Raw genomic sequence first — 9,265 nt, forward strand, 5'->3', positions numbered from 1 at the left:
ATTTAAAAATAAATTCTTGATGGTTTTAAGTGTGAAATCCACAGTAAACAACCTTGCTGTTTAGTATGCATAATGTTTTTGGTAGCTTGATAAGAAAATTTTTGTTGTGATTAAAATAATTAACAAAAAAAATCAACTCAGTTCTAATGAATTATGCATTAAGGTGTTTGAAGTAAAGACAGACTGGGAAAGGCTACGCCCTGTACTTAACCCGACCTGCTATCTGTCCTTTTTCTTGTAGTTCTCCATTTTTGAAAAAGTCATATGAAAGTTTCAAGCAAAATAGAGTTTGAATTTATAGATAGCCTCTAAAGTGAAGTACATTTAGCCAATGGTGAGAACTGAGCTTCAAGAGCTCCAAGTTCACAAACAGAAGGGAGTTGTGATGTCATCTGACTCTGTCTTCATTAGTTTTGCTATCTTATCTTCTTGATGCAATTAGTCTTGATCAGTTATGAAAGGATAAAGCCATTTCTGTTCAGCTGCTTTGAACAGTTAAAGTTCATAGATTGAAAAGTCAACCAGAATGTAATGTTTTACATGGTACTCTGAACTCTCCTCCTCTCATCAAAAAATATTTTAAAGCCAGGATTCTCAAATCAAGTCTTTGTGGAATTCTGCTCTAAGAACACCAATTCAGGTAAGTGAAGAGGTGCTAACATCAGAGGCCTTGTGCCTTTTGTGTTCTAGTTGTGACCAGTAACTGCTGAACAACTCTCAGGAGGCTCCGCTATTTAGTAAAATAAATTTAACATGTGAAAGTGAGGCCAGTGAGATAGTTCAGCATGTAAGCCTGGAAGCCATGTGAATATTTTGATACCCTAAGACCCAAGTAAATAAGGAAGGAGAGAACTACCTCGACACAAGCACTCCACCATGTGTGCACACATACATGTACACACAGAATAATAAACAGATAAATCCTGAGATCCATGGACTTGCATTTTCTACAGGAGCTTAGAATTCTATTATTACCTTTTTTGTGGAATAAGAATTAATGTTTAGAGAGAATTTCCATAGCTAGATTATGAACCTAGAATCTGAGATGTCCTTGATATTAGGCTTTCTAGTTTCCACAGTCTCCATATAATGAATAAACTTCTGATAATTCATCTTTGTAAGGAGGTACCATATTTAATAGTAGTTGTTTAATCTTTGTAATTTTTTTATTAAATGCTACAGTGATTTTTGTTATTTTTCACAGAATCATATATTTCTTCAATAAAACTTTATTTTAAAAGTGTATCTTGCTTGTTCTTTCTCCCCAGTCTTTTTTGGGGATTGTCTTAGTCAATGTCCCTTTACTATGAACATTACTCAATTAGGGGTTGCTTTCAGAGGTTTTGTCCATTAGAATTGGGGAAGCCTCATGTGTTTCTCAAATTATATCTTATATCCTGGGTATTCTAAGCTCGGGAAGAATGAAGACCAAGGTATGGATACTTTGCCCCTTCTTGGAATTGGGAGCAAGGCACCCATGGAAGGAGCTACAGAGACAGAATTTGGAGCTGAGACGAAAGGATGGACCATCTAGAGACTGCCATACCCGGGGATCCATCCCATAATCTGCCTCCAAATGCTGACACCATTGCATACACTAGCAAGATATTGCTGAAAGGACCCAGATATAGCTGTCTCTTGTGAGACTATGCCAGGGTCTAGCAAACACAGAACTGGATGCTCACAGTCAGCTATTGAATGGATCACAGGGCCCCCAATTGAGGTGCTAGAGAAAGCACCCAAGGAACTAAAGGGAACTGCAACCCTATAGGTGGAACAACAATATGAACTAACCAGTACCCTGGAGCTCTTGTCTCTAGCTGCATATGTATCAAAATTTTGATGGCCTAGTAGGCCATCACTGGAAAGAGAGGCCCATTGGACTTGCAAACTTTATATGCCCCAGTACAGGGGAATGCCAGGGCCAAAAAGGGGGAGTGGGTGGGTAGTGGAGTGGGGGTGGGTGAGTATGGGGGACTTTTGGGATAGCATTGAAAATGTAAATGAGGAAAATACCTAATAAAAAATGAAAAAAAAAAAGAAAGGAAATATGGATAGAAAATAAACGCCTATCCGTACCTCAAACAAAACTTAAAAGCTTGGAACCAGTAAATACAAGCATTTTTCTAATGGGAGTCAAAATGTAATACAAATATTAATGAAGCAAAGGAAATAGTTAAAAATGTTTCCAAAAGGCAAAAAGAAAGAAAAGAAATGGAAGATCCTAGATTAAGAGCTCATTGCCATACTGAAGAAAGTAGAAAACCTCACAAAACACAACTTTGTAATATGAAAATTAAAAATAGTGAAGACAAAAATAACTTTAAAGCATTTTAGTGTATATCTGCAAAGGGATAAATTTTCTTACATGAATCAAATTGGCATTAAATTTCTCATGAACAACACTAGATACAAGAAGGTAATGGAGAAGCCAGCTATGATAATGACAACTGTGGTCTAAGTATTTGGGAGACTGAAGCAGAAGCTGAAGGGTTCAAGGGCTTTTCTGTCCTTGTCAATTCTGTCTTTTGAATATTCATCCAGATATTGACCTATGCCTAAAACTATCTGGACTAGAGAAAAAGACCTTGGGTTGATTGATTTATTCGAGTGAAAAGAAGGAAGACAAAGAAATCTACGTTAACTTGTTGCTTTTTTCCTTTTTTCTTTTAATTAGATATTTTCTTTATTTACATTTCAAATGTTATCCCCTTTCCTAGTTTCCCCTCCGAAAATCCCCTATCCCCTCCCCTCTCTCCCTGTACCCCAAACTACTCACTCCAGTTCCTGGCCCTGGCATTCCCCTATACTGGGGCCTAGAGCCTTCACAGGACCTAGGGCCTCTCCTCCCATTGATGCCTGACTAGGCCATCCTCTGCTTCATTTGCAGCTAGAGCCACAAGCCCCACCATGTGTTTTCTTTGATTCGTGGTTTAGTCCCAAGGAGCTCTGGGGGTGGGGGTGGGGGGTTGTACTGGTTAGTTAACTTGTTGCACATGATCTGAGATCAGTCAGTGAGATGTTGGAGCATTAGCTATTTAGGGAATTTAAAAGTCTCTAAAAGAAGACATTCACTCTAGGAGAGAACAAGCTTTGCTCAAGGCTCAGACACTGGCAGAAATATATATAAGACCACATGTGTAGCAAACTTATGAGAAACTATTAGGAGCCTCTTCAAGGAGCTCCCTTGGTGAAGTTTGAACTACTAAGGAGTCCTTCCAGCAGGAAGCTGCACTTTAAGATTGTCTGAAGGATAGAAGGGGTTAGTTAGGTGAGGTACAGATAAGAGAAATTCAGTAATACTGAAGATTTCCTGCAGATATACCAGATGTTCGCTTTCAGAATAACTCTGTGATATAGATTTTGTTATCTTTCCCACTTTATAGATACTGAAATTGGCTCTGAGAGTTTAGAGTTATACAGGTAGTAAGCAGTGCTCTGGGAACAGACACTGATTCAATCTTTTCAAGTATTCTCTTTCCTTTGTTCTCATTACACAGTCTCCTGTGCAAGAGAATACCAGGCAGAAGAAACCATATATTCAAAGGTTTAGAAGTTGCTCAGAGTAACTGAAAAAGCAGTGCTTCAGTAAAAAAGGCTGGAGAGGAAAATCTTGTAATGAGGACAGGTGAGAGAGGCAGATAAGATAGGTGATGTGTGGCCTTTTGGTTTATGTGAAGAACTTTTCCTGCTCAAGGTCAATTACAACACAAACAGTTTTAAGCATAGGTATCATTTTAGTGGAGAAACAGATTAATACTAATGGGTTGTTTCATAGATCATGCAAGAATTGATGCTAATTTATCAAAGATTATTATTGGAAAAAGATGGAGAGCTATGGATAGATCTTAAAGCATTATAGCTGTGGTTGAGACTGCCTTCAGGAGCTAAGGCAATGAGTAATAATTATTGTACAATTTTCTCAAGGCATCTGAGGAGTGTTTAAAATGGCCAATGAAGGCATAAGTGTACCTTGGCTATCTAACTGACAGTTCTTTATCTCATGGCAGCCACAGCCATGAAGAATCCAATAGTTATTAAGAAAAGAAGAGAAATTATTTTTACCTTCCATCATCTTGGCTAATTTTAAGTAAAAGAACATCAGGAGTGCTTCCTCTAAAAACATAAAGTAATTATTAATGTTAGTAGTGTTTTCAATTATGTTTTAACGGTGTGCCACCTGTCTGAGCCTAGAGGTTGGGGTCCCCCTTTTCTGTCCTAGTGGCAGTATTGTGGACAGGCAAACCTGATCACAGCTGGCAATTTTGTGTGATGAGAAAGGTAAATTCTGACCTGTTGATGAACTAGAATATGGGGCAGGAAAATAGACCTGGATAGTTGTGGCAAAGTCTGCTCTACTTGGCTTAATTTTTGTTTCTGTTTTTCTTTCTTATTGTTGTAAACTCTTAGATGTCAAAAATATGGAAGGAACTCAAAATAGTAAAAAAAAGAAAAGGTACTTTCTCTATCAGACAAATTAATTTACTTATAATTAAATTGTCAAGAATAAATTTATTAAGCTAAAATTATATATGTTTTATAAATATAATGCTATAATGTATAAATATAACATTTATGGAGAGACTGGGTAGGTTATATGTTGATTTTTATGATCTAGGCAACATCATAGACAATAATTTCAGAAAGTTTAAATTCCGGTGAGTTATATTTTCCTTTGTCTAGAATTTGATAGAAGATAACATTTTAAAATAAAATGTCATCTCAAAGGATTAAAATTGACTCAATATCCTTTTAACTAAAATTGTGTTTATATTGCTACCAAATACTTCTTCATTTCAAACTATCCATAGGAAACCAGCATCAGTCTATATAGCAGATACATCAGTCTACTCACTAATTTACCAGTCATTTCTTTTCAGAAATTAGGGGGAAAAAACCTATAGTCACTCCCTACTTTAAAGATCAGGTTGGTTAAAAGACAGAGCCTCCTTCAATAGGCAGACCTGTTTTGTCGTGAAAGTTTAATTAAGCTTACAAGGGCCAAGAGATGTAACTGCGTATCCCAAACAACTAGATCATAATGAAAGCTTCAGGTGATAGTCAGGACGCTAAATATCTTTCTTAGTGAAGTGAAGATATTAAATAAATCACCCCACTGCAACTTTAAGTAGCTCTTTACCTTAGGTCTTTGCTTTTAAAAGACTTGATAAACGGACATTATTGATTTCTTTTGATATAAGCTTATTAAAACATATGGCCTACTATAGTCATGTAGTAGATTAGAATCACATTGATTGATAACTAATGTGCCCAAGCATCCTGAAGGCAGCATACATTCCAGGACTGCGGTGAGTATGGATAACACATTTAGTGATGATGTCATGTGACAAAGTCAATGGTTAAACAGTTTTGGTTTAGATAAGTGGCTTTCGCCATTAACATTATGACCCTCTAGAAATTGTTTTAGAAATATATGGGAGAGACTGTAGTGTGACAAAAATATTGGAGGTTCTTACTTTTGTTTTTGTAGAACATATGGTTTCACCACATACTGACTTCCAAATATGCTATTGGTCCTTAATTCAAGTAAAAACATGTAATCAGATATTCTTAGAAGTTATTTTATACAATACAATGTTCTTTCTTTTCAGAGCTTTAGAAACATGGAGTATTCCAATAATAAATCTACAATGCATATATGAGTGGGTGTGTACATACCACAGCACACACTACAGTATCCATGTGGGATTCAGAGGACAACTTGTGGGAGTTGGTTCTTTCCTTCCATCCTGTGGGTCTTGGAGGAGTTGTTAGGTGTGGTGATAAATGTCTTAATTCACTGAGCCTCTCACTGGCTCCATTGTGTATCGTTTTAATTTTAAACAGATATGTAATCATGTATAATCAATGGAAAGTCTGGTAACAATGATAGATACTTAGTAACTAGTAAACAATATACAGTTCCCCAGTCTTCTTTTACTGATATTGCCTAGTCACAAGTTTCTATAAATAATGGGGAAATCTGACTTCACTATGCTTTCTGGGTTTCAAATACTCATGTGTAGGTATGCTTAAACACTTATATATGTAAATGTTAATTATTTGGTTGTATACTGTCTTAAAATGTCATACAGGCTTATGTACATTAGTTAGACATGGATACAGACAAGCTACATTTCTATGCAAGTTCATTGTAATGAAATGTAGGTTACAAAAGGTACAATGTTATTTCCAAACTTTTAACTTCATAAAAAAGCATATAGGTGACTTATAGAGGCAGGGAGGACAGGAAAAGGAATAGGGGGTTTGTTGAGGGGAAAATGGGAAAGGGGAAAACATGTGAAATGTAAATCTTTGTGTGAACAGTAGTTATAGTCCTATTCTTCATATATTCTCAGAGTGGCAATGATTAATACCCAACTTTTAACTGCTGGTACCAAGTTTCTGTTCTTGTTGGCAGTTTCTACATAGACTTTTTGCCTCCAAGGGGAATGAGGGATTTAGATTCCTATGTTGATTTTCTGGCATTGCAGGGATGTCTAACTGTTTATGCCCTTTATTCTTTCTTTATACGTTCTATAAGTTTGTAATGCCATCTTTTAAGAAACTAGCTTCTAATATAGTTATTTTTTTCTAGAATAGTTAAGTAAGCAAAAAGTCATTAATTTTGTTGAGTTCTTCCTTGCTAATTCAGGATGACTGCAGAAGCAGCCAAGGAGAGCCAGAAGAATTGGTTTCTGTGTATCAAATAACTCCAAGTACATCATAAATTCAGCTGTAATCATGACTAACAAAGTGAAACTAAAATTACCATAACAGTAAACACAGTGAAGGCTGGCTGAGCAGGCCCAAGCACCTGTGCTCACTAGGATTGGTGCAGGGTTCTGCAATATCATTTCCACAAGTCATTGCCAAGTGGACAGGGATCTCCAAGGGCCTTGCCTTAAGGAAGTCCATTTGTACAACACTCATTCGCCTTTCCTAGAGATTTCAGCATTGCTTCTGCCACTTCCTGATCAGCAAACACAAGGCAGAGGGAGAGGCATATGAATAGGAAGAGAGAGCAAGAGAGCAAGAGCTAGAGTGGGAGCGAGAGAACTATTTGGGAACGGAATGAGCTTTTGAAATCTCAAATCCTCCCTCTAGTGGCACAACTTCCATAAGAATACCACACCTTCTAACCCTCCTTAAAAGGTTCCTCCAATTTGGGACCAAATATTCAAATATATGACCTGTGGGGGTCATTCTCACTCAAACTACCACAAACTCTATGGAAATCCACAGAAGAGAAGAGAATAACATATCAAATAGTTTGCTTACCCTCTAACCAACAAGCCCCTTTTATTTTCCTAGCCCCAGTAGGAATGTTAATTCCATCATTAAATAGCAATTATGGTTGCATAAAAACACCTGCTTCAGATTATGTGCTTCTCCAGTTAAATTCCAAAGAGGCATTTTCTGTCAACAGGTAAACTAGCTGGGGAAAATAGTTATGTTTAAAGTTGGCTATAATTCCCGCCCGAGCTTTTTCTAATTTGAGTATATCTGGGTGGGAATGGAAAAAAAAATGAGCACATAATGGACTACAATCCAAGGACTGTGAAGTCTGTCTCATGAGATGTGCAGAGGGAGCATTCTCTGCTAGAGACATTTCTCTCCAGCAGCTCCAAGGTATTGCCCAGTGGGGCATTTCTTCATTAGCACAGCAGAACACTTGGGTTGCTGAACTGATGTTGCCTGGTTTGGATCATCAACCTTTGTAAATACACTTTGTAATTCCTAAGCAATATGGCGGTCAGAAAGCAGAGCTTTAAGGAATATGGTTGCTAGCTAACTAGATTTCAAAGCAGAATAATATTCTATCCCAAATATTTTCGAATTAAATATAAAATCACAGCAGATATGGCAAATGCAAAAATTTCAGCTCATCTATTGCTATTCTTTGTAAACTAAAACTGACTTTTGAAAGCAATGTATTAAGCATTAGACAAATTCAAAACTGAATTAGACAAGTTCAAAACACTTTAAAGGGTTAGAGAGGGAAAGACACTTCTAAACCAAGAGTCCAGATGATATCCAGGGCACGTGCTGGTCCTTTACACTCTACTGTTCTGGGGGCATTTTTAATGTACAATGATTGGATGGAGAAAACAGTGAAAAACTGTTAAAGACTGATCTGTTAGAATGTGTTTCTGTCTACTATTACAACATCACTCTGAATATGCCCAATCTCATTTGATCTTAAAATATAAGCAGGGCTGATTCTGGTTAGTATTTGGATGCACATATTCTGATGATTTAATTTGATTAAAAGTATGACTTCTCAGAACCTTACTAGCTTAATTTAATTATTCTTAAATGTATATATTGTCAAAATCAAAACAATATTTACAAAATTCAGGATCTTTGCCAAATGAATAAATGTTATTTTATCTTCCCACAGATATAAAAATATGACTGATGGATGCATGAATTTAATCTTCTCTAGAGAAACAGGAGAGCAAGATATTAAGTTCAAACTGGGACAGAGAGAACCACATGGACTCAAGGACACTCCCTGGTACATATACTTTCAGGATCCTAAGTCATGTACTATAGACATACTTGCAGATTTATTTACATCTATTGCTGAAGGATTTACAATGACTAAGATGTGGAATTAGGCTTGATATTTATCAACAGATAAGTAGATAAAGAAAATATGATGCATATGTGTGATAGAAATGTACTCAGATGAAAATAAGAAGGAAGCCATTCCATGTACAGGAAAACGGATGGAACTGGAGAGCCCTAGGGAACCAAAATAAATCAGATTCACAGGCTTTCTTTCACATATAGAAAGAAGGCTTAAATTAATGTATGCGTATGCCTCCTAAATATGTATTGGTAAACAGATAAATTAGTGTAGCTCTCACTCCTTGTCAGATAAATTTCGTATATAGTAGATAGTGTTTATCACAGACACACAGCTACTTAAAGCACAGACACTGTGAGATGCTGAAGATAATTCACTACCTAACTTGAAAGGCTCAGGGAATACCAGAGAAGAGGGAGTAGAGTGATTATAGGAACCGGAGGTCGGGGAAGTATACTTCAATTGTATATTCTGGGCACAACCGAGCCATTGCATTCAAACTTACAATCACTCTGGTTAACTACAAGACCTGCAAAAGGTCAAGCTAGACAACAATCTAGCATAGACTGGGGAGAGGCTCATGGAGTCCTAGCTCTAGAGGAGAACTACTGGCTACTCATGACTGCTGAGGAAGAGCTAATGTTTTCTTCAGAGGTGTGGCCTCTGATA

This window comes from Mus caroli, unplaced genomic scaffold (genome assembly GCF_978045245.1).
Source record: "Mus caroli unplaced genomic scaffold, Mus_caroli_1 scaffold_14, whole genome shotgun sequence".
Taxonomy (NCBI): Eukaryota; Metazoa; Chordata; class Mammalia; order Rodentia; family Muridae; genus Mus; species Mus caroli.